This window comes from Microplitis mediator, chromosome 2, assembly GCF_029852145.1.
Source record: "Microplitis mediator isolate UGA2020A chromosome 2, iyMicMedi2.1, whole genome shotgun sequence".
In the NCBI taxonomy this organism is placed as follows: domain Eukaryota; kingdom Metazoa; phylum Arthropoda; class Insecta; order Hymenoptera; family Braconidae; genus Microplitis; species Microplitis mediator.
In genome coordinates, this window is record NC_079970.1 from 12,056,052 (window position 1) to 12,078,201 (window position 22,150).

Genomic DNA, 22,150 nt, shown 5'->3' on the forward strand with positions numbered 1-22,150 from the left:
ACATAATGCCGTGAAGCGGTTACTAATTAATTGTTCACTTTTTTCTATTTCTACGTGTCTCATTAAACAATTTCGTATTGTACTATGTGAAAACGTCAGATAGACAAAGCAGCATCATTTTCATTTCGATAAAATTTAATAGTCTTGTTCCTTACTATATCCGAAAAGATATTTGACAATATTTCTATTTTTGGAAATGGTGAGACTTTGTCTATCGCTCTTAAAATACAAAAATTTTGTGATTTTTGGAGTGTATTTCAATTGGCTGCGCGAATAGATTTAATAACTGGTTCTCCCTGTGTAAAGCATTTTATAGCTCAAAAAATATACTTTTAGCATATTTTAAGTAAACACCACAGAAATCGCTCTAAGTAGCAAAAATTTGTATCTACTGCGCACCATAGCCGCATGACATCCGCATCATATAGCTACAATACAAATTCACCCCAGTCATTTGACGCACGATACCATCGCACGCTATTGCACACCTCAAGCGCTAAAGCACTGAGGGTGCTTTCCGAACGGTTTTTTTTCCGCCTATTTTACTCACACATAAACATTTCTACACTTTTTAATTGCAACCATGAAAGTTCGGATCGAACTTAAAAATCTAGAAAAAATGGTTCTCATCACGGATAACTTCTGTATTTCTCATTATGATCTAATTACGACAGTTAAATTTGTTGTGAATGATATGATCTGTAAATTTTACAACTATTTTCCATTTTCAAAGTATTTATAACGTAAACCGTTCTAATATTTGCGACGGTGACGCGATATGTCCGGTAAACCGTATACCGTAACCCACGTGTATATAAATTTTTGAATACAACTTGAAATAATAATAGTAAGATTAAATTTGAAATCAATATTTGAATATGTTCAAAAATAATAATAAATAATTATTGTGCCTGAATCAGTTCCTCGGGCTGGGTTAGTGCACGAGGGCGCCAGCCCGTTTTGTCAAAAGGGACACAAATCTCGTTCAGGGGGAAAGTTGCGAGAGGGAAGTCCGAGCAAGCCGCTCAATAACAAGGCGGATAAACAATCGATTGAAAACACTTAATAGGCCAAAAATAATGAACATATATAATAGAAAACAAGTGATAGATACAATAAATAAATAATGAAAATAGAAGGAAATGATCCAGGAAAATAAATATTAACCTTCCCGACAGCTGTTGGTTTTCATAAATATAATTAAATATAAAATAATTCAAAATTCACTTACAATATTTGGTTTAATATAAATTATAATTAATAATAATTGGCTATTCACCATTAAAAAATACAAAATAATTATAACTTTTTCCCTGGGGGTGTTTTTAGATAATGAATGAAAATTCCCAAATAAATAATATATTAATCCAATATCTAGTTCATTAATTAATCAATAATAAAGTCTTTAGCTAAACAATAAAATATAATTTCATCAATGATCTCTTTGAAAATAATTATAATAATTGTACGCTGGGTTTCCCCTCTATATGTTAGAGAGAGAGAGAGAGAAAGAGAGATACGGTGCTGCCACTCTCAACTCACACTCACTTCAATATTACAAATACCCAACTCTCAAATTATCCACTTAGCAAAAGATACAACCAATAGTAAATAAGAATGACTTCTCAATGATAAATAATTATTTATAATAATATAATAACCCTATTTATAGATAATATTTATTCTCACTTAAAGAGATTTAGATAAATTAAATTAAATATTCTTAATTAATACGAATAATAAAAAAATATATAAATAAGAAAAAAAGTTTTCGTTTGGTCCATTTTTGGACAGATGCTGGAAATTCATAAACAATTTCTTCTACACTCATAGTTTTATCGTTGACCGCGGAAATAAATGGCTCCAAAACAAAAACTGTTTACAGGATCAGGTCATCTAATAACTTTTATTTCGTAGAGGAAGAATTATAGAAACTGTGTACCGAATTTACCATCAAAATATTCGACACATTTTAATTTATTAATGTTTAAAGTCAAAAACGAAAATTTCTGAACAGTTAGCCATAAGTATAACTATTAATAATATTTATATATATTGTATATGGGGCATTCCATGCAAAATCACCGAGGTTTTGATCTGATCCCCTTCGATTTCGCTGAAACTTTATTATTATTTTTCATCCTACCAAAGACATTTTTCTGAATTTTTTCAGATTTTAACCTTTTTGTTACCCGATTATTAAACTATTCAAATATATTGTTTTTATATTTTTAAACTTATTTGTTTATGTTATTTTGGAATAAAAAATGTATACCCGAATAATTATTTTCTTTATACATCGAATAGAACTTGAAATTAATATTTTTATACTAAGGAACTTCGTTGCTATCTGGTGTCCCACGACACCACATGGTTTTTTTTAAATTCAGTAGGAATTCTTTAATTTTTTTTTCCGTGCAAAAAATGATTCAAAAAACAAATAAATTTGAAAATTAATTTTTTTTTAAATAACAGTATCCTTCAATTTGACCTGTATTGAATAATAAATTGATAATTAATCACTGCCTATGATAAAAAGAAATCTATATTTCGAAACAACTGGTCTCCTTTTAAAATATCATCATAAAATAATCTGTTTAAAACTTTTATTTTGTCCGAAAAAAAAAAATAGTTTTTTTATTCGAAACTTTCAAAGTACATAATTTTACCTCAAATGCTCTGTTTTTTCTTTGAATCACTTATAAACTCGTAATCACTGAAAAATTGAACAAAACAAATTTTTATTTTCAAAAAAAAAAAAAAAAATGTCCAACACAAAATGATTCTTATTGATAAGGAAATTCTGAAATGATATTATACAAATAGGTCTCGACTACGGAAAAAAATTTTTTATTTTTGCAAATTTTTGAGATTTTTCATCGTGCCCCTTTTTCCCACATAGGTGATTTATAGAACTATTTCGTAAATAAGAAAAACAAAATCATTTTATCTATCATATAATTGTTGAAGTAAATAATTATCTAAAAGTAATTAAATATTTTAGAATTATTACCCTTGCGACCTTCAACCCACTCTGGAAACACTCTGGAATCATAGTCAGAATGTAAACATTCTAAGTCCAGTATGTTCCCAGAGTGGTTTTGTGCCCTTTTTCCAGAGTGAAACCAAAGTGGTTTCAGAATTGATCCAGAGTAGATCAAAGTGTTTTCAGAATGGACTCAAAGTGAATCCAGAATGAAATCAAAGTGTTTTCAGAATGGGCCCACAGTGAGTCCAGAATGGAATCAAAGTGTTTTCAAAATGGGCCCAGAGTCGATAAAATTTAAATACTAAGGACTAAAAAAAATTGGGTACTTTCTAAACTCATAAATCAATAATAATCTACAGAAAAACAATCTTAACCCAAATTTTTTAATTAACTATGCTTTTGTTAATTAGTTAATTTTTACTTGTTGAAAGTTTACATAAAAACCCTGATTATTTCCAAACTAAAAACCCCGAATTTTTTTTACTTCTTAAAGCTATTCTTGAAAGGGTTTAGAAAAGATAGCTGGTGAAAAAATAAAAAAATTTCGATTTTATTGACAATCTAAGCCATTGAAAAATAAAAAACGTGAATAAAGCAATCAAGAAAATTTACTTTTTTGATTATTTTGTTTTTTTATTGCTGAAAGCTACATAACAATAATTTGAAAAAAATTTTTACTTGCATTGTTTAAATAATTGTCATAAACAAATACATGGCTAATTAGATTTAATAAGATTTTTTTTGGGAAAAAAACGCTTAATAAAAATAAGGAATTTTAAGAAAAAAATCGTTTCTTAAAAAAATTTTTTTTTGCTAAACAGCGCCTTAGCTAATTAACAATTTTTTTTTTTACTCAATATTAATATTAAAGAACCATTATTTTTTTTAAATAATCATTAATCATGTTCTGTTATATTAGAAAAAAAATTTTTTTCATTCATTTATTATTTGTTTATTAAACAAACAATTTGTTGTAAACAAATAAATTTTCACCCAAATTTTTTTCAAATACTAAAAATAACTATGCGTTTTATTTTGTAGAAAAAATTTTTTTTTAATCTTTTACATAATTTTTTAAATTATTGTACACTTGGACTTGTCGCTACCTTTCTGTTCTTCTCTATTGTTATTAAAATAACTTATTGAAGACACAACTACAACACTTCAAGTCTTTTTCATTATCCATTAATCATTAAACAAATCGAGCTTGTAACCGAAGCTCTAACTCAATTGCTTAAGGAATTATGAATAACAGTAATTTTTATGAATACTTTTTAATAAATACAAAAAAATTATTAATTAGCAAATTCGCTTTTTAGCAATAAAAAACATTTTTTAAGAAACAATTGTTTTTTTAAAAATTGTTATTTTCATTAAGTATTTTTATCCCAAAAAAAAATTTTTGCTTTGACCCGGGTTTTAATGTGAAAGACTTGAGAGAAAAATTTGCTGGGTGAAGATATATGTTAAGGAGGAGAAAGTCACTGGTGCTAAGCAGCAGTGGAAGTAGTTCAGTGTTCGCCGCTAGATCGCGCCCAACTTATGATTGTCCTGTTCCTGGTTAGATAGGTGTTTCAGAGTTTTTATATTCTATATTTAAAAATAATTCTGTCACGGGTATTTTTCTGTTATTTGACAGAGTGACAAGTGCCTGTTTGGATGGTCATATAGTAGATGCTATATTACATTGTGACAATAATGTCAAATATTTTTGTTTTCTTGAAAAATTGTTTTTACAATCCAGAAACATAATTGTATTCAATAAATGCTCTTGAATATTCTTAAAATAATATATTTCGGTAAATTTTTTTTTTCTTTCAGTATTCATTTACTCTGAATACCCTCTGGTTTGAGTATGTATTTACTCTGATCCCACTCTGGAAACATTCTGGAAACACTTTGGTATCAGTTTGTGTTCAATGTGGATGCATAACGGTGTCAGTATGTATCCACTCTGGATACTTTCTGGAAACACTTTGGATTTACCCCGTATCCGCTCTGGAAATACTCTGGGTTCACTCTCAGAAAAGGGCACAAAACCATTCTGGAAATACTCTGGAGTCCGTATGGTTGCATCGTGTTACCAGAATATTTCCAGAGTGTATCCAGAATGTTTTTAATGTCGCAAGGGTATATATATATATCTACGTAGTGACTGGGATGAGGTTCGTGGAACTTAATCACTACGTTAAATAACTTTATCTGATTCTATTTATTAGTGTTAACAAAATAATAAATAATTAGTTTTATTTAATGAATGATATAATACAAGGTAATGCTGGTTGCATTAGATATGTGTTAGCTAGTTGCCGTGTATCTCTCTATCATACGTGTGTACTGTTGCTACTGAATATCATATCTGCGTGGGGGAAATATTCGGCGATCGATGACGATCGATGATTAAAGGACTTATCTGAAATTATGAATATTAGAAATATCCGTAGTGACGTAGTCGCTATATATGTATATATATATATATATATATATATATATATATATATAGTGGTTGAGGTGATAATATAAATTATTAAAAACAACTAATTAATTTAAACAAATGATTTATTTGAATAACGAAAGAAACACAGTAATTGTAAGTATACAGTAAACAAAAAGGCTTAGATGCGTGTATGCGATCCAGCGGTCTATTGCTTATTATCCCCACGAATGTGGTAGAGATGGATAAATGAAACAATCGATGTAGCAACGCTACAGAAGTCCCTTTGTTTTTTTTTTTTTTTAATTCAATACACGATAATTAAAGTAATGGAATATTTACAAATGATATGGATAAATAAATAATTAAATGGATGAATATAAAAAAGTGGTGAATTCTTACTTTGTAAAAAAAAAATTAAATCGCGTAAATGTTAAATGTTAAACCAGACTCAGCGTTTTTGGGTCTCGGTTGCTGTGTTAATCGGCTGGGAGTTTGTTATCATCGTCGCCGTGTCGACTGAGTTCTCCTCGTAAACCGGCTTCAATCTGTCTATTGAAATGGCGATTTGTCGTCCTCGAAAATCGACAATAAAGTATTTATCGTGTCGAGTTATTACACGATATGGGCCCTCGTACGGCGGCGAAGAAGATGGTCCAACCTGGTCATTCCGTACCAGTACGTGGCTGCGAGTACTAAGGTTCCTGAAACAGAAAACAGAATGCTTGCCGTGACGCGACACATCGGCCGGTGCCAATGAATTGAAATGACGTTTTAATGTATTAATGATATCATGAGGTGTAGTTTTGTTACTGGGAGTGAGTAACTCACCAGGTTAACGAATTGGTTCACTGTACACTAGTTCAGCCGGGGTCGTCTTTCCAAGCAGCGCGTAAGCCGAGCGAAACAGCTGGTAATGCGTCATACCATGACTCTTGATGACGCATAAGTGCTGACTTTAATTGACGATGTAAACGTTCGACGAGACCGTTGGCTTGCGGATGATACGGCGCAGTGTGTAGGTGTTTTATTCCGTACATTTTTAATAGTGACTGGAATAATGACGATTTGAATTGCGGAACTTGGTCCGAAGTTATGCGTTTTGGTACTCCGTGGCGTGAAATTCAGTGCAGCGATAGTGTATGTGCTATCGTTTCTGCAGTTTCATTGGATAACGGGACAGCCTCAGGAAACCTCGTGAATCGGTCGATGATAGTCAGACATTGATTAAAGCCTCTTGACGATTTTAGAGACACTAGGTCGATGTGAATGTGCTCGAATCGTTCAGTTGGAGGTTAAAAACTGGCGATCGGCGATGACACGTGTCTTGGAATTTTGGATGAAATCCAAACGGCAGAATTGCCATGGTGAAGCTCTCTCCGTACGCTGTTTAAATGCGTGTTGGAGCGGTTTGTGATCTGTGTAGATCGTTACGTGTCTACCCTCGAAAGTATGCCGGAAATGTCTCACGGCTTCGTAGATCGCGTGTAGTTCTCGATCATAAGTCGACAATTTTTGGATCGACGGCTGGAATTTCCGGCTAAAGAAAGCCAGCGGCTGCCAGCCGTTGTTTATGCGTTGCTGGAGGGCGGCACCGATCCCGATTTCTGATGCATCGGTAAAAACTGCCCAATCCGGGTCGGTTCTTGGATGCACGAGAAGTTTTGCATCAGCGAGAGATCGTTTAGCGGCATCAAAAGCGATTTGCTAATCAGCTGTCCAGTTGACAGGATGCGATCCTTTGATTTTCGGTCCTTCCTGTATTTTATTTAACGGCGCTAAAATTTCTGCAGCGTTTTTAATGAACTTTCTGTAGAAATTAATTGTGCCGAGGAATCCACGAAGTGTTTTAAAGTTTTTGGAGGCTGGAGATGAACGATAGCCTAAACTTTTTCCGGCAATGGTTTAATGCCGTGTTCGTTGATTAAATAACCGAGGAATTTAACTTCGGTTTCGCCTAGCTGGAACTTCGGAATGTTTATTACTAGTCCGTAATCACGAAGACGTTGAAATAATATCTTGAGGTGTTTTAAATGCTCCTCTTCGTCTTTGGAGGCGACTAGTATATCGTCGATATATGGAAATATGAAATCCAGATCACGGGCGATTTCGTCGATAAATCTCTGGAATGTCTGTGCTGCATTTTTGAGTCCAAAAGTCATGTATGAAAACTCGAATAAGCCAAACGGAGTGATAATAGCTGTTTTCTCGACATCTTCTGGAGCTACTCAAAGTCGAAGGAAAGCTTTGGTAAAAACAAGGACAGAAAAGATTCGTTTCCCATGTAAATACACGGCGAAATCATACATATATTTATCGCTAAGAAGAAGCGCATATTTATCGATAAGAGTATTGTCATTTAATGGGCGATAATCACAACATGGTCTCCATCCACCGTCCTTTTTCTGGACCATGTGTAATGGCGATGACCAAGCACTCTGCGATGGCCGAAAAATGCCTTGCTCAATCATTTGACGGAACTCATCTTAAGCAATTTTTAATTTGTCCGGCGATAAGCGACAAGCTATGATAGAAACGGGTGGACCAGGTGTTGTGCGAATATGATGTACCGTTGAATGTTTCGTTTTCTTATTGTCGGACAGATCAGGTCGTGTGATAACGGCGAACTCACGTAGCAGTTTCATATAAACGGAATCACCTTCCACAGCCTTGATTTTGTCCAATGCTGTTGTTGCGTGGAAATAACCGCATGATGTCAAACCTGTAATGCCGTCACGTAAGCATTTGCGGTTGAGGTCGACTAGCAAGTCATAATGACTCGAAAAAATCAGCCCCAAGTATCAGTTTGTTGACATCGGCAACAATCAAATTCCAGGTGAAATCTTGACGCAGTCCAAGATTCAGTGTTTGTAATGATAAATCATAGGTTTCGATATTCGTGCCGTTTACGGCATTAAACTGATAACCTATGGGAGTTGATTGCGATTTTATCGAGCCGCGAAGATAAACTGAAAAATTAGAGCCAGTGTCCACAAGAAACTCGGTCCCAGTGACTCGATCTTTAATGAATAGTCAGCGTGAAATCGATTGAGAATCACTCTCCGCCGCTAATGATTCTCGTTGGCATTGCCCTGCCATTTACAGCTGGGTGCGCATGATCGAGCATTTTTACCATGCTTGTAATGATACCAGCAATCGTCGAATTTTTTAACTTTCCGAGGACGATGGTGTTGGTATGCTCTAGATGGTGTATTTGGAAGTTGCTTCTGAGCAAGCATTTCGCTATACTCGGCAGTCAACAGTGCAAGTTGCTTATGCAAAGCAGCGAGTTCCTCTGCGGCGGATGCGTACATTTTTAATTATAAAATATCAAAATAATATTTTAAATAATAATATCACCTGCACTTAAAATTATTTTATTTTAATTTTACTAAGTATCCAGCGATGACTCGTCACTCAGGAATGTTCGGCTGACTCTCTGGCTTAATCCTCGAAACTATTTCCGATGACGTAGCTACCGGAAAATTTAACACGACACTGCACGAAATAGGCAATTTTATTTTCAGAGCGTTAAAACTTTTATCACTATTCGATTCGCACTAAAGGTCCCTCGAAGCAACAGTGATGCAGCATAACGTCCATAAGATGCCCCGCAATGCACCAGCGGTGATAAAATATGAAATACTGCACAATGATAAAAAATTCACTGCACTAATTAATAAATAAATTCACACAAAAATAACTGTGAATGAAAAATCACGGTCTCGCCGATTAATCGGCAACGCGACAAAATATTCACGGAAAAAGATTATGCGAGAACTTGCGAAATTTTATAAACTGTGTAATACTCATGTTTGACACTCCTCTACAAAAGAAATCACGTCGGGGTCACCAATATAGTGGTTGAGATGATAATATAAATTATTAAAACCAACTAATTAATTGAAACAAATGTTTTATTCGAATAACGGAAGTAACACAGTAATTGTACATATACAGTGAAGAAAAATGCTTGGATGCGTGTATGCAATCCAGCGGTCTATTGCTTATTGTCTCCACGAATATGGTAGAGATGGATAAATGGAACAATCGATGTTCGACGGAAACTGTCGGATTTTATCGATCGCGTCACCTGGTAGCAACGCTACACATATATATTGTAGTGATTGGTATCTTAAATTAATATCACTCATACACTACAATGATAACACACTTATATTAGAAATAATAACACCACAATTAACAGCAGTAAAAGAAAGCAAGAGCAATATATAGTTTATTGAAATACAATGTTTGCTGTTAAACAGTCAAAATAAGACTGTCTGACTTTTGTCGCGCATCTATAAAACAAGAGAAGAAGGCATTTGTTATCTAGCTATTCAAATATTTTAAAGATCAGTTTCACATTCGTTACACTACCTCCTTCTCAATAAATTATCGTCCCGATAAAATTTGTGTTGGAAGAATCGAACTTAATTGAAATTAAAACCATTTGCAATTTTGGTTCGATTCCGCTATGATCCCAACACACCCTATCTATCACCCTACAGGGAAAAAAAAAAAATAGCCAAAAAACAACCCTGTAGGCTGACGCAAAGATAATAAAAAAGTAAAAAAAAATAGTCTATAGTTTAATTGAGCCAAGAATTGATAATAAAAAAATAAAATATTCTGCTAAGAAGTTAATCAGCGCACGTGACTCTATTTTCCTATTCAATGAATCAAAATTAATAAAATTAAAAATGTTACCCTTCTCTTGATTGAATGGACCCTCAATGGGAATGGGATCAGGTACGGGATGGGAACAGGAACTCCTTCTTCTCCTCCTTGAAGGACTAGGAATGGACTTCTTCTCACCTTTACCAATGAAATTGGAAATATTATCTGCACATAATAAACAAACAAAACGAGTATCTCCAACATTTCATTAAATTTTATTTTTAAACATATTTCATCATTACATTCAATTATTTATCAGTTGTTACTTATAAACTTTTAGTATGATCAATTTGTTACTTTTTCGATCTTAAATGCTCAATGTTCTACCGTTCGATCTATTCAGCTCATATGCCGATATGTTATCTATAGCTAACATATCAATGATTACTGAATAATAAACATTGCAACGAATTTCAATTTTTCCCCCTAAAAGTTCCTCGGAAACTCTCCAGGGTATCCACCTATCTCCCAGAAGTCGTGCACTACTTAAGAGAAATGTTGACTATGCCAACTCCGGATGGATCCCAAAGCTCCAGTCAGGATACTGTTGACCAATGATAAGTCCTAAGAATTCAAACTTTTGATTTGAGCTGAGCTCACTTAAACCAAAAGAAATATCCAGTCTCTCATCAAAGGCCCAAGAATCCCGGGAACCCCTTACAACGACTAATCGTTCAGGGTCCTCAGACGGACTTCCCTCAGCTAATAACCGAACTTAGAACATTCCAGTCCTTATAGAATCCCGGGAATCCCTCGAACAACGTTACCACCGAGATCGTTCAGAGCCCTCAGCCAGACTTCTTTCAGAATCTCGGGAACTCTTCAACAACGTCTACAGTGTGGTCCACAACGTCTACCAGTCTTTAGCAGTCGTTCAGACATCTTTAATTCTATCAGTTTGCAAGATATCCTAGAAATACTAATTGACTACAGAATCCCGCGAACGCTTTACAACGTCTACACTGAGATCGTTCAGGGCCCCAGCCGGACTTCTCTTTTATTTTTCTCATTGATCACACATACGGCGCAAGACGGCTTACTTGCACGATTTTATATTTCCCGTTAGGAATTTTTCTGATTCTATAAACTACGTTTTTTTTTTTTTTTTTAACTTCAACTCATGATAGCAATCTCAGCAGTTTCACAAAATTTTTCTATTTATCCGTCTAAAACTTATTCATTGACTTGATAAAATACTTGAGGTATTATATAGCCCAGATAAAATTTTTCAAATATTACTATCTATAAAAAATCGTTTATCTATCGTTCTACATCATAGAATCATCAAATGTACCCGGTTTATTAATCATGTCAATCGATTACAAAACAAAAGAGCGGTTAAATGTCACGATATTTCTAGTTAATTTATGTTTAATAAAATGATGTTTCTTTTATTTTTAATTTTACCTACCTACTATTATTATTGAATAAAGATACATCACCAAATTTATCCTTTCTCATTTGTAATATGTCCACGAGTTCAATTTTAACTTCTTAATCAATTTTACGAAAATTTTTGCCGTCTTTACTTCTTCCTGTTTTAATAAAATAAGATTAGCCGTCGTTTAATATTTCGATCACTTTTGTTTTATATTTTTATCCTACGTAATTACTCATACCCGCACTTTAACACAAATTAATAGAAATATTTTCACAACACTAATTCATTAATCCCGAACTTTTTTTTTTTTTTTAATTAATCACTGAATTCACGTCTTTTTTTTAATATCAAAAACACGGTCGTTTCAAACTTTTGCTATTCCCATCGTGTCACGATATATTGACAGATATATATATTCTTTTTTTTATATTTATAAGTTTACACGACACACGAAGGTTACGCGCACTTCTGACACCAAATTGTAGTGATTGGTATCTTAAATTAATATCACTTATACACTACAATAATAACACACTTATATTAGAAATAACAACACCACAATTAACAGCAGTAAAAGAAAGCAAGAGAGAGCAATATAGTTTATTGAGATACAATGTTTGCTGTTTAGTTGTCAATATATGACTGACTGACTTTAATCGCGCATCTATAAAACAAGAGAAGAAGGCATTTTGTTTTCTAGCTATTCAAATATTTAAAAGATCAGTTTCACATTCGTTACACTACCCCCTTCTCAATAAAATTATCGTCCCGATAAAAATTGTGTTGAAAGAATCGAACTTAATTGAAATTAAAACCATTTGCAATCTTCGTTCGATTCCGCTATGGTCCCAACACACCCTATCTATCACCCTACAGGGAAAAAAACACCATAGCCCAAAAACAACCCTGTAGGCTAACGCAAAGATAATAAAAACATAAAAAAATAGTCTATAGTTTAATTGAGCTAAGAATTTATAATAAAAAAATAAAATATTCTGCTAAATAGTTAATCGATACGCGTGACTCTATTTTCCTATTCAGCGAATCAAATAAATAAAATTTAAAATGTAACCCTCCTCTTGATTGAATGGACCTTCAATGGGAATGGGATCAGGTGCGGAATGGGAACAGGAACTCCTTCCTCTCCTCCTTGAAGGACTAGGAATGGACTCCTTCTCTCCTTCCCCAATGAAATTGGAAATATTATCTGCACATAATAAAGAACAAAACAAGTATCTCCAATATTTTATTAAATTTTATAGTTAAACATATTTCATCGTTACATTCCATTATTTATCAGTTGTTAATTCATAAACTTTTATTATCGTGATCAATTCAATAATTTCGATCTTATATGCTCAATGTTCTGCCGTTCGATTCATCCAGACCATTCTCCGATATGTTATCTCGAGCTAACATACCAATGATTCTGAATAACACACGTTGCAACGAATTTCATTTTTCTCCCTAAAAGCTCCTCGGAAACTCTCCAGGGCATCCATCTATCTCTCAGAAGTCGTGGCCATCAACAAAAGAGAAATGTCGACTGTGTCAACTCCGGATGGATCCCAAAGCTCCAGTCAGGTTGCTCTTAGCCATTGATAAGTCCTCAGAATCAAACTTTTGATCCTCGTTGAGCTCACTTAGATCAAAAGAAATATCCAGTCTCCGATCAATGACTGAGGAATCTCGGGAACCCCGCAACGATTAATCGTTCAAGGCCCACGGCCAGACTTCCCTTCAGCTAATATACTCAAACCCAGAACATTTCCAGTCCTTATAGAATCCCGGGAATCCCTCGAATAACGTTACCACCGAGATCGTTCAGAGCCCTCAGCCAGACTTCTTTCAGAATCTCGGGAACTCTTCAGTAACGTCTACAGTGTGGCTATTCAGGGTCCACTGCCAGACTTCTCCTAAGGACTATACCAGTCTTTAGCAGTCGTTCAGATATCTTCAATTCTATCAGTTTGCAAGATATCCTAGACTTACTAACTGACTACAGAATCCCGGGAACCCTTTACAACGTCTACACTGAGATCGTTCAGGGCCCCAGCCGGACTTCTCTTTTATTTCTTCTCATTGATCACAGTACGGTGCAAGACGGTTTACATGCACGATTTTATATTTTCCTTTGGGGATTTTTCTGATTCTATAAACTACGTTATTTAGCCTATTTTCAATTTCATAAGGACCTTCCCAATCGCATTGAAGTTTTGGGGATTTTCCTTTGACTCTATGGGGGAAATAGAGCCAAACTAATTCTTTTTCCTTAAAAGTTAACATATTCATTTTTAAATCAAAATTTGATTTCGCTTTGTTTGATTTAATTTCAAATTTATTTCTTGTAATATTGTGGACAGAATTTATTTTCTCTTTCAATTGACTCACGAAATTAGACAGTGATTCAGATTCCCCCGAATTCTCCAGGTTTATCGGAGAACCTCGAAGAAGATCTAAAGGAATTCTGAGTTCACGTCCCATCATGAGCATTGCAGGAGAAAATTCTGTAGTTTCATGTTTAGAAGAGCGATAAGCTAAGAGGAAAAGTGGTAACCATTTATCCCAATCTTTTTGATTTTTCGAGATAAATTTTGAGAGGTATTGAAGAATTGTCCTATTCAATTTTTCTACCAAACCGTTTGATTGAGGGTGCAAAGGAGTTGTTCGAGTTTTCTTTATTCCCAAGTATTCCATTAATTCTTTAAAAATTAAAGATTCAAATTCTCTACCTTGATCTGAATGAATTTCTAAAGGAAGACTATGACGACAAATAATATGACAAACTAATGCTTCAACAATTGTGGATGTTTGGTGATTTGGAAGAGGAATCGCTTCTGGCCATCTAGTGAAATAATCTGTGACGACTAAAATAAAACGATTTCCCGAAGAAGATTTGGTAATTGGACCGAGAATGTCAATTGCAATTCTTTCAAATGGTGACCCTACATTATAAATCTGATATTCTGCTTTAGTTTTACGATGAGGACCTTTTTTCGAGAAACAGACTTTACAATTTTTACACCATAACTCAACGTCCTGTTTACAAGTTGCCCAATAGAATCTTTGACGAATTTTGTCAAGGGTCTTATTGATTCCAAAATGTCCACCAGATGAAGAGTTATGTGCTTCATGAAGAATATCGTTAATTTTACTTTTTGGAACAATAATTTGCCAAACAATTTTTGAGAGGTTTGGAGATTCCCACTTTTTATAAAGTATATCGTTTTTTAACTCTAAAGAATCCCAATAGAGTAGATAAACTTTAAAGGTGGAGTTAAGATGAGAAATAGACTGCCAATCTGGTATAAGATTTTTTTTTTTAAAATCAATGACAACTTTCAATAATTCGTCTTCGTTCTGGAGTTTGTTCCAATTGATAGGATCTGCAATACCTAAATTTATTTGTTGGATATAGAGACAATCTTCTGAAATTTTTGAATTTAATTTTTGACATTTTTTACAATTACAAGGACGACGAGACAATGCATCAGCGTTTTGATGATTTTTACCAGGGCGATGAATAATCTCAAAATCATATTGAAATAGAACCTCTAACCAACGAGCCATTTGACCTTCAGGGTTTTTGAAAGATAATAACCATTTTAGTGCGGCATGATCTGTTCTAATGATAAATTTTCCCCCTATTAAATAATGACGAAAATGTTCAATTGATTTTACAACAGCTAATAATTCTTTCCTAGTTACACAGTAGTTTCTTTCCGCTTTGTTTAACATTTTGTTATAATAAGCTACTACCCTTTCAACTTCTTGTTCTTTACCATCAGGAGTTTTAATTCGATGAACTTGAGACAAAACTGCACCTAATTGGAAATAGGTAGCGTCAGTATCCAGAATGAAAGGAAGATTCGGATCTGGAGGTGTTAGAACAGGGGCAGTACTTAAAGCTTTCTTTAAGTTTTCGAAGGCTTGATGAGCTTTATCATCCCAAATAAATTGTATTTTCTCCTCGGTTAATTTATGAAGATCCTTAGCGATTAGGGAAAAATTTTTTATAAATCTTCTATAATACGAGCAGAGTCCTAAGAAACCTCGAAGATCGGTTTTATTTTTTGGAATAGGCCAATTGGTAATTGATTCAACTTTCTTTGGGTCGCATTCGATTTTATTTCCGGAAATTACATGACCTAAAAATGGAACTTTGTGTTGGAAGAATACACATTTTTTAGTATTGATCTTTAGGCCTGCTTGAAGAAGTCTATCAAATATGATTTCTAAATGTTCGAGGTGCTCTGAAAATGTTTTACTACGAATGATGATGTCATCAATATAAACTTCACAAATTTTTCCTATTAATCCTTCTAAAACAATATTCATTAATTCGATGAAAGTAGCTGGGGCATTACATAACCCGAACGGAAGAACTAAAAATTCCCAAAGTTGACCACCTATGCAAAATGCTGTCTTTTCTCTATCTTTCTCATTCATACGGATCTGCCAGTATCCGCTTTTAAAATCGACGACTGAAATCCAAACCGTACCTACTATAGAGTCGATAATTTCTAATTGATTAGTAATTGGAGTAGCTTTTTTCTTTGTCACGGAATTTAATTGTCGATAATCAACACAAAATCTAAGAGTCTCATCTTTTTTCTTTTTAAATACGACTGGAGATGCCCATGGACTAGAACTAGGTTGAATAACACCCTGACTTTTCATGTCTTTTAATAATTCGAAAGCTTCTTTCCTGTAATGTAATGGAATACGCCTAGGTGATTGTTTAATGGGTTGAGCATTTCCTGTGTCAATATCATGTTCAATATAATTACAAACGCCAATGTCATTTTTATTTTTTGCAAAGATTTTTTTATATTTTATTAAAAAAATATTAAATTTTTCTTTTTGTGAATCGTTTAAATTTTTAATTGACGAATCATAAACTTCTTTTAAAAATTCTGGTAATAATAAATTTGTTTTAGTTTTTAATTGATTTACATAAATCTTTTTGTTATTGTTAAATTTTTCATTTAAAAGTTTATTGAAATCTTTTATCAATTTTGATTTTTTTAGAAAGTCTTTACCCAGTAAACAATCCTCTCTAATTTCTGCAAAAACAATATCTAAATCGATGGAGAAATTCGAAATTTTAATCTGACTTTTATGAATAAATTTATATGGAAATTCTTCATTAGATGCCGTATAAATTTTATAAGGTTTATAATTATTATTTTTTAGATTATTAAATAAATTAACATTAGCAATAGTAATGTCAGCCGCAGTATCAATATTCATTTCACAAGGAATATTATTAATAGTTCCGTGTAATTTTAAATTTATATCTGAATCTAAATTATCTAATTTAATTTTTTTAATAGAATAGGTTGATTCGTCCCCCGTCGAATCAACCCCATTTAGTTTCCCTGACGCTGGTTAGATGTATTATTTTGGTTCAATCTAAACTTCTTAACTTGTTGAAAATTTTGTTGATTGTTAGTTTGTGGTTTTCTACAATCCTTCATAACATGACCTTGTTGATTACAATTCCAGCATTTACGAATATTATTATCAAATTCTAGTTTTCTTTTTAAATTATTTTTATAATTATCTAATTGTTTAAAATTATTATTTGGATGAATTTTATTTCTTTCTTCACTGTCAATTAATTTTGAAATTGATTCTAATTCTAAAGCTCTTTCTAAAGCTTTATTTAACGTAAAAATTTTTTCAGATCTTAAAGAATATCGTAATTTTTTGTCTAGTAACCCACTAATAAATTGTTGAGAAGATTGGCGTTCACTCATATCATCTGTTAAATCGGGATACGCGAGGCGAGAAAGTTTGTCTATTGTTTCAGCAAAGCTGTCAAGAGACTCGTTAAATTTTTGTTTTTTATTTTGTAATTCATTTAAATAAACATAAGAAAATTTTCTTTCTCCGAATCGCGATATTAAAATTTCTTTAATTTTATCGTAATTTTTTAATTCATCCGACGATAATTTTTCTAAAATTGTTTGAGCTTTTCCTCTCAATAAAGCTCCTAAGTATGATGCTTTAATTTGATCTGTCCATCCGTTGTGATTTGAAACGATTTCAAAATGTTTTAGATATCTATCAGCAGATATAGAAGCATCAAATGTGTCTGGCTTAATTGAATCAATCGGTCTAAAAACAAATGATGGGTTTGATGTCGCGATTATTTTTGGTTTGTTTTTATCAAATTTTTCGCCCGATTTATTTTCTAAATTTTTATTTATTTCCGCGTCAACATGAATTTCCGCGTCAACATTAATGTTCCGACGAGGAACCGCATCAAATGTTGTGTCGCGACTACGATTATTATTATTATTATTATTATTATTATTAGTAAGGGGTACATCACCGGATTAGTGCCTTTTTGATGTGTCTTCTAATTTATCTGCAATCCTGCTGAGAAATCCTTCCATCCTGGAGAATTTGGATTCCAGGCTGTCGAACCTCTTTTCATCCTCTTCTCTCTTTTTCTTATCTTCTTCACTCTTCTTCTCCAAACAGCATGTAATGTGCTCGCGGAACTCCTCTAGTTTGTTATCAAGCTCGTTTCTCAGCCTATTGTCCCGAGCGTCTTCGATGATGTCCGAAACATCATCGGCAATTGTTTGCCTTGTCCGTCGTGGCATAATTATTTATTTATTATTTTATTTTTTTTTTTTTAATATGTCACTTCACTCACTTACACGCACTTTAATATTGTAAAAAAAATATTGGCAAAACTTATTTAATTCATCACCGAATTTATTTAAATTCACACACGCACTTTATCACAAATTAAAAAAAATATTTTTTCACTAAACTCGTTTAATTGATCACTGAATTTACGTTTTTTTTTTTTTTTTTTTAATATCGAAAACACGATCGTTTCAAATCTTTGTCTTTCCCGTCGCGTCGCAATATTTTGACAGCTTTTTTATTTTATATTTGTAAATACACACGAAGGTTACGCGCACTTCTGACACCAAATTGTAGTGATTGGTATCTTAAATTAATATCACTTATACACTACAATGATAACACACTTAAATTATAAATAATAACACCACAATTAACAGCAGTATAAGAAAGCAAGAGAGAGCAATATAGTTTATTGAGATACAATGTTTGCTGTTTAGTTGTCAATATATGACTGACTGACTTTAATCGCGCATCTATAAAACAAGAGAAGAAGGCATTTTGTTTTCTAGCTATTCAAATATTTAAAAGATCAGTTTCACATTCGTTACAATATATATATATATATATATATATATATATATATATATATATATATATATATATATATATATATATATATTGTATCGGGTTTTTCACCACCGGGGATCTACCAGAGTGAAGTCCGAATACACTTACTGTTTTTGGCTACCTTGTTCAAAAATAATTAAGTTGGGCGCCAGGTGATTTTATAATCACCAAATAAACAATTATCAAAAATGTCGACTCAGGGTGGCGGATCGGGCAAAGGTCAGGCACTTAAGATTACGATAAATAATTGATCAGAATTAAACAAAATTAATTAATCGTATATTGAACACAGAATAATAAATTGATCGGTATCACAAATAAAGTTATCGGTTACAAAAAAAATATAAATGCCGTTGTCGGCTTGACTCGATATAAACAATATTATAAAAAAAAACGTAGTTGATCGAAACACACAATTAGTTCATTGCTCGGAGAAAACACAGTCGGTTGTCGAAATAAAATAAACTTATTTTATTTTTCACACAAAATACTTGACGAATGACGTCAGAGTATTGTAAACGTAAGACTCGACTGCGGTACGAATGAGACACGGATAATCCGGAATTCTCAGAATTGCTCGATTGAAATAAGATAAAATATAAAATAATATTTTATTTCGGTAACGCGTTAACTTGCACGATCATATAATTTTTACGCGTAATTAACTATTTAATTGATTATTATTACGTACGCACTGCACTTATTTATTTATTATTGCACTCGTACACTTTGTTCAGATTCGGGCCGAGCTTCGGCTTGTTCACTTGTTCACTTAATCGGTTATTGTCGGTCGTAATTAATTGTCGCGAATTATTGTTCGTTGATCAAACTCGGATTGATCTTACATGTCGTAATTCAAATCGTTCATACGTCGGAATCGAGAATTGTTCAGAATCGAATTGTTCAAATAAAATAAACGTGGCCGATCAGTACGGCGTCTATCCCGGATCTCCCGTGACAATCAATGCGTTGGATCGTTTGCTCGGTCACAGTCGGAATTTTCGATGCTAGAGGTCACTAAAATTTGCTCACCGGATATTTATTTATTAATTCAAATAATTTTCAAACCACGGGTCGATGTCGAATTTTCCTCATGTTACAATATATATATATATATATATATATATATATATATATATATATCATAACGGGTTTTTCACCACCGGGGATCTACGGAGTGGTGTCCGAGTACACGTACAATTTAGTGACATCAGAGTATTCTTACACGGCGAGTTGACAAGACTGCTGTTGTGAATGAGACACAGATAATCCGTAATTCTCGGAATTCCTCGAACGGAATAAAATAGAATAAAATCTCCGAGAATATTTTATTTCAGTAACACATGATTTTGTACTATCATACAATTGGTTTTGGCTCTAAAACGCGCGACACGAAATATTGCACAACGTATTTTATTGCCTAAGTTGTCATGAAGCAAGTTAGGTGTTTTTGTGAATAAGTAGACAAGGTTCAATTATAACAATTACTATATTCTATGGTTTACGGTATACAAAATTTAGAGGGACAGGTCATATACAGTACTGTACTCTCTGCGGGTCACTTGGTAAGTGTTAGTACAATTTTACAAACTTAGGTATAAGGGTTGTCCTCGTAGTAGGTGGGGAGGAATTTGGTATAGTGGCAATAACGAAATGTTAGATGACATCGAAGTTTTCTCAAAACTCGTGGATTGAAATACGTCTCAGGATAAGTGGTAAAATGGTCAAAAAGGGATAGGTTGATGGTCGAAGTGATATAACTGTAGGCACTCAACTTTATTGCTTTGTGACAGGAAAAGATTTAGTTGCCAAATGTTTGAATATTATTTAGAATTTTCCCGACCATACCGGGAGAACAACCGTTTTATGTATTTTATAAAAATATCTATTTGAAAGTTTGAGAAGAAGTACGTTCAAAGACAACGCATGTGCGTTGCACTTCACACAATTGTTACATGTAATTAATTAATGAGTTAATTAATTATTATCACACAGATGCACTTCACTTGTTTATTAATAAATCGAATGTACACTTCGTCAAGGTTTCCCGCCGAGGCTTCGGCTCGTTCATTTGTTCACGAAGGCGGTTAATGTCGGTTGAAATTATTTTTTGCGAGTAATTGTTCGTTGATCAAACTCGGATTGTTCTTAAAAGTCGTAAATCGCGTTGTTTAAGGGTCGGAATTGAAATTGTTCGTTTGGTCGGAGTCGAATTGTTCAAAATACAGAAACGCGGCTGTTCAGTGCGTCGTCTTAGCCGGATCTTTCATTTTAATCTATGCATTGGATCGGTTGCTTAGTCGTAGTCGAGTTTTTAATTCTAGATGTCACTAGAATTTGCTCATTGGGTAACTATTTATTAAAAATGAAATAATTATACATGGGGCATTCCACGCCAAATCGACCACTTTTGACCTCAACCCCTTTCGATTTGGCTGAAAATTTTTTTTCCTTTTCTACTCCATTAAAATCAGTTTTCAGGAAATTTTCGAATTTTTTTTACCCAGCCCAAAAAAAGTTATAAGTTTTTCAAAAATAAGGCGTTTATTTTTTTAAATAGCTATAGCTTCTTCAAAAATTGACTAATTGGGACATTTTTTTTTTCAAAATTTTTGTCTTTGAAAGTATTTTTCAGAAAAAGATACAAAAAAATTTTAAGATGATAAACTCTATGAAATTTTCGGGTTTTTCGAGAAAACTATGATTTTCTTAAAGTTCGCCATTTTTTATTTTTTTTTTATTTTCTCAAAAAAAATTTCAATTTATTCTGCGATTTTTCCCGCCAATCCCAGAGTGGGCGGACTTTTCCTTCTATTATTTCTAATCAATTAAAGAAAAAATTTTTGCTCAAATGGGCTTATTTTACAAAACATCACTCTGGAAATTTTCGACGAGTTCAGGTTTTGAAAAATTGAGACGAAAAAATTAATTGAAAGTGGTAATCCTCAAAAAAATTTGGATATTTTTCAAAAAATTGAAAAAAAATAGAAGATACCTATAAATAATTTTACTGTAATTTTTTTTAAAAACTACACCTGAAAACAAAGAAAATGAAAAAATATTTGTTAACAAATATATATGGGGCATTCCACGCCAAATCGACCACGTTTGACCCCGACCTCTTTCGATTTGGCTGAAAATTTTTGAAACTGAAATAGCGATATGCGTTAGATTGATTTTTTGAATGCCTATGACTTGGTCAAAAATAAACCAAATGGCAATTTTTTTTTTCATTTTCTTTGTTTTAAGGTGTAGTTTTTGAAAAAAATTACATTAAAATTATTTATAGGTATCTTCTATTTTTTTTCAATTTTTTGAAAAATATCCAAATTTTTTCGAGGATGACCACTTTCAATTAATTTTTTCGTCTTAATATTTCAAAACCTGAAGTCGTCAAAAATTTTCAAAGTGATGTTTTGTAAAATAAGCC

General features: G+C 32.9%; 1 protein-coding gene across 2 annotated transcripts in view; it reads left to right on the forward strand.

The window, feature by feature from the left end:
- LOC130663028 (dual specificity protein kinase splB-like) overlaps window positions 1-22,150 on the forward strand; it is a 528,032-nt gene that overhangs the window by 255,955 nt on the left and 249,927 nt on the right. The gene's annotated exons all lie outside the window — the stretch shown is intronic.